Below are 6,000 nucleotides of genomic sequence, written 5' to 3' on the forward strand. Positions count from 1 at the left end.
CTTCACAACCAATCTAGCTTTGTACCTTTCAATACTGCCATCTACATAGAATTTCTTCTTGGACACCCATTTGCTACCAATAGGTTTCCATCCTTTAGGAAAAGGTACAATGTCCCAAGTTCTTTTTTAATCTAATAAAGTTATCTCATCATCCATGGCCTTAATCCATGAACCTACATCTTCCATATCCAAAGCCTCTTTCACAGATCTAGGCTCATCAGTGTTAGTAATCAAAGTGAAGACATAATTGGAACCTAACATAGAGTAACCAAATCTTTCTAGTTGCTTTCTTTCTCTCACGTTTCTCAAGGGCTAGAACTTTGAGGTTGCTCTTCCTCTTCTTCTAAACTTTCAAAGTTACTAGAGCCCTCCTTCTCATTAGACTGAACATGGTCTTTTTGTTTAGTCTTCTTAGGGGTAGGAGGCAGTTGAATACTATCTTCTTTCTTGTCTTTTTCAATAGGTTGTAGCACAATAAGAGAAGATTTTAGCTCTCTAAAAATAACATTTTTTCTATACAACACCTTACCAGTCATAGGGTCCCAAAGCTTGTATCCTTTCACACCAACATTGAATCCGATGAAAATATATTTGACAGCTTTGTTTTCCAACTTAGATGTTTTCTCCTTTAGAATATGTGCATAAGCTTCACAACCAAAAACATGAAGATGTCTAATTTAAGGTTTCTTACCAAACCACACCTCCATGGGTGTCTTACCAACAAGATTTGATGTAGGATATTTGTTAACCAGATAGCAAGTAGTGGCCATAGTTTCAACCGAAAACCTCTGTTCAAGACCAGCTCCACTAAGGATACTCCTAGCCTTCTCCATCAGTGTCATGTTCATTCTTTTGCAACTCCATTTTTTTTTGGGGTATAAGGAGTTCTCTTATCCCTCTAGATACCTCATTCTTTATAGAATTGTTCAAACTCTACTGAGCAAAACTCACCATCATTATCAATTGTCACACACTTAATCTCCTTACTATTCTGATTCTCTACAAGATCTTTAAATTCCTTGAACTGATTAAAGACTTGTTAGGATTAACCTCAAACATAAATAATAGTTACATGAAAATATAACCAATATCAAAAAATAATAGATTGCATAAAAGAGAACACAAGACACTAGGATTTAACATGGTTCACGCAATCCCTAGGCTACATCTGCCAACAACAAGTCCAATATTATTATTATCCATTGATTACAACTTGATTATAATCTGTAATCCCTTATAGCTCAATACTACTGCAAGAACCAATTTTCACATCACACACATAAAAATTGCTAACCCTAAGCCTTGTTATACAAGCTTTTTATCACTTACACAATTAGGGCTAGAATAAGTCATCCAATAATAAAATAGCTATCAATGCCTTTTACAATATAAGGTCATTTTTGGCTTTAGGGGTGCTACCCCTAAAAACCCCCATGGGGGTGTTTTCCCTTGACCCCACCTTGTACTATGATAGGGAACACACTTGGGGTGCTGGTTGAGGACCTCGTAGGGGCATTGCCCCTTGACCCTATCTTGGGAGCGCTGCCCCCAAACCCCCATAGAAATAATATGAGGAGAAAACTATGCCAAATAAACCTCCAAGTCTAATTAGGCTCCACATTGCAACATGACTTGTGTCTTACTTTTCAAGAAACAAATCCATGCCCTTCTACTATAATCATCCATGAAAAATGCAAAAATATAGATTTGGAGACTAAAGGAACTTTTACAAGACCAAATACATCAGATGAATAAGATCCAAAACATCAAAAGATTTGTGAGAACTAGAGTAAAACTAAACACAATTTTTTTATACCATAGACACAATGTTTGTAGAAGTCAAATTCAAGATTAAAATCATTTAACTCCTTAAGGAGGTTCTTATTTTTTTAGTGTTCTGAGACCCTTCTCATGAATGTGGCCAAATCTCATATGCCACAACATTGTCTTTTTTGTAGGAATTTTTCCTTCCAAAGTGTTTGCACCCTTAGGTACACATGTTGCACTGCCATTGGAACCAATAACCATAGTCTTCTTTACTACTTGTTTAGATGGTGGGATGAAGTGATAGCTACTCTCTTCTTTGAAAGAAAAGAACTATTGCACTGAGAAATGCATGCATCAAGCTAAAATAGAGTACCTCTCCTAGTACCCTTAGGAAGCACTATAGCTCCTCTCATCATCTTGCATTCATCTTTAGAAAAAATAACTTGTACACCTACATCATTCATCATACTTACAGATAATAGGTTTTGTGTCAAACTAGGGATGTGCATTATCCTGTTGATCCCCTTTACTCATCCATCAAGGAATCTGATAGTGACCCATCCTTGTCCAACTATCTTTAGGTGAGAATCATCACCCAAGTACACCTTTTTAGCATTAAAAACTTCATAATTTGAGAACCAGCTTCAATGAGAGGTCATGTGGCAAGAAGCACCCCAATCTATCAACCACACATCATCAGATGCATGCACTTCCAAGGCTGCAACGAAAGCATCACCATCTTCTTGAGATTTTTCTGAACCTAAATCTAAGGCATTCTTCTTCTTCTTTGGCTCTTTATAGTTTTTATAGAAGTGCCCAGACTTATCATAGTTCCAACATTTTTCCTTAAACTTTCTAAGAATCTTTGATTTTCAATGAGATTTGGATCTACCCTTTTTGTACTTGTTATCATTTTGCTTCCCTCTGTCATTGGATCTTCTGTGAATGATAAGAGCTTCCTTAGTTGAATCTGAAGATTTTCTCCACATCTCCTTGGATAACAATGAAGACACCACATCATCCATTCTGAAAGTCACTAAAGTACTTCCAAGAGCCATCACAAGATGGTCCCATGAATTTAACAAGGAACATGGCAGGGTCATGCATTGATCCTCCTCCTCTATCTTGACACCAGATGATGTCAATTATGCAATAAACAAATTAAAAGCATCTAGATGATCTATAATAGACCCTCCTTCCTCCATTCTTAGAGAATACAACTTCTTCCTCTAGAACAACTTGTTCACTAGATATTTGGCCTGATACACAAACCCAAGCCATGTCCACAAACTATTTGTAGTCTTCTCATCAAGATCATTCGAGAGAACTAAATCAGCTAGATAGAGTCTAATGAGACCCTTAGCTTTTTGATCCTTGATATCCTAATCTTCTTGAGATATTTTTGTAGGTCTCACACTGAGTGAACCCACCTCCCATAGATCACGATCTTCAAGAAATTCTTCCATCTTAAGTTTCCACAACTCAAAGTTACTGCCATTAAATTTCTCCATCTCCATTTTTCTATATGATGAGCTAGCCATATCAATCTACAAATAAGATTCCAAATGATTTTCACAAAACTCCTACTCAACTTGAGATTAGCTCTAAAAACCATACCCAACAATTAGGATCAAAAGTTGATCAAGCTCTGATATCACTTGTAAGGAAACTCAGGTGCAAAAACAATTTCCTACATGAATCCCTTAAGGAAAGTATTGTACAAATTCCTATTAAATCCTTACAATTTTAGATTTGATATTATGTAAACAATAATAGTATAGTCAAATAGAGAATAGATAGAGAAAGAAAACACATAAACACAAAGATATGTTGGTGGGGAAAAACCTTTCAGTAAAACAACCCCGCCCCTCCAAAACTTGCACAATGTATTATCTTCAACATAGAAGGTTACAACACACTTGCAATGCAAGTTCTTTAAGGATACAGAAGACCAATTCAGTAGCAACATACCATACCAACAATACACTTTCTCTCTATCCAAACTACAACCCTAAAAATTCTTATATCATGCACTTTCCCTTTCAAGGAAACTTTCAAAAAACAACCATATTAAGGTTTTACTATTCTCTGAAAAAATAGGAACCCAAATTTTTTTTGGAGACTCAAGTGTATAGTACTCAATGATCAATTTCCACATGTCTTCATGTCTTCACCCATCATCAAATCTTCCAGAGATAGCTCTTACACATCATAGGAATCTATCATAACCATTTCAACCATGATCTCCTTACACACAATTCAAGATGTCAACACATACAAGTGGAGTGATAGATCAACATGCCAAATAGACATGTACACTCACACTTAATTAGATTATTTGCAAAAAATACATATACAAAACAAATAATAAGAATAGTAATTATCCAAGGTTGAGACATCTTATTCCTAACAAAATCACCATAACAAAAAAATTTCACAAGCCTCATGTACACATACCTAAATGGTCAGCATTGTTGTCTATATGGATACCACCAAAAAAAGCATTAAATGCACTTATCAAACAAAACTTAAAAGGTCAATATCTAGTACTAGAGTCCATTTTGATTGCAAAATGTTCATATAAAAAGTGCAAGTATATAGAAATAATATATAAATTTCTAAATATGTCATTCCTTTTAATTCTTGAATATTCCAAAATAAGTCTATTGTTTAAAATTTAAAACTATTTTGAAATACCTACTCTCTTTTTTCCAACAATGATTTGTAAATTTAATATTTAATTTTCCTTTATTCATAGTGCAATTCTAAATAGCTCCACTTACATTATAATTTTAATAAACTATTTATAATTTCACATATAATATCAAATAATCATAGGGTGACCACAAGAAGTTGGATCGCAATTCTATGAAAGTCAAATTCGTGGAATTGTACTTCTTAGAAATGGGTACCCAATTTTTCTAAAATTGGGTACTCGTTTCTAAAATCAAGCTTCGGGCACCCGAGTCAACATTCAAAAATTGGGTACCCAATATTTAAAAGTGGATTAGGTGCCTGAGCCGCTCAAATATTGGGTGCCCAATTGCTTTTAGAATCACCAATTTGAAAGACTTTATTAAACCCATTTTTTAGCATTTTTGAAGTCATTTTCATGACTTCAAAAATGGGAGCCCGATTAGAGATGCATACGAGAGCCCGATTTTCAGCCCTACCGACCACCCCACTGTTACTAGTTTTTGATATACCAAATATTTTAATATGTTTTGTACTATTTTACTTTATTTTTTTCAATTTTATGTTTTATATGTATGTTAATTTATTGCTTTTTTTTCAGTTTTAATATATGTAAAATTGTAAATTTACATTGTTAATGAGTAGATGTTTAAATTTTTGTATCTGTTAATTAAAATATAGTTTCGTAAATGTTTATTTAAAAAATTATTATTTTAGATGTTTTGAAATGTATTTAATTTATGTATTTATTACAATGTTTAATGATTAGATTATATGTAAATTCATTGTTTAAACATGTAATTACAAATAAATATAACCTCGACCTTGTTTAAACTATAACCTTGACCTAAATTCATTGTTTAAACTATAATCTCAACCTAACCATATAGTTATGTACAATAAAACCCTAAACATATATAACTAAGTACTTAATCACATAACACCCCGCCAAGGGATCCAAACAAAAAACTTAGTATTTAAAATTATTTTACTTAAATTGTATTGTACTTTGTTTCATGGATCAAAAATGGATGATCTAAACTATTTTATAAATATATATTCTTTCATCCTTTCATACCCTGTGACATGTACAGTGGATGATGGAGGGACCTACATCATCATTTGAGGTCAGTATTTTGATTTATGTACATAATGTATAGTTCATTCTGCTCTAAAATCAAATTTAAAAAATGTATGTATTGTAAATTACAAGACCTCACCACTGCTGCATTTGGTAGTTTTCACAATGTGCCTCCTCCCGCTATAGAGGGACACCCATCTCGTGAGGTATTTATTTTATTATGTAGTGAATATTTAATTTATTTGCAAGCTAGATGTTGAAACCCATTTCAATTAAGCATGTACATGATGAGGCGTGCCTCATGTTACACAAGGTGATCCATCTACCTCACAGGGTGTCCAACATGACAATATGGCTCATATTACACATGATGATCCATCTAAGTCCTGACATTCGATAAGATAGATTAGGTCTTGTTGGCACCTGTAGATTGTATTTTTATGATGTATATTGTTTAT

The sequence above is a fragment of the Cupressus sempervirens genome, chromosome 3, assembly GCF_028749045.1.
Source record: "Cupressus sempervirens isolate cs-2001-9-10 chromosome 3, ASM2874904v1, whole genome shotgun sequence".
Taxonomy (NCBI): Eukaryota; Viridiplantae; Streptophyta; class Pinopsida; order Cupressales; family Cupressaceae; genus Cupressus; species Cupressus sempervirens.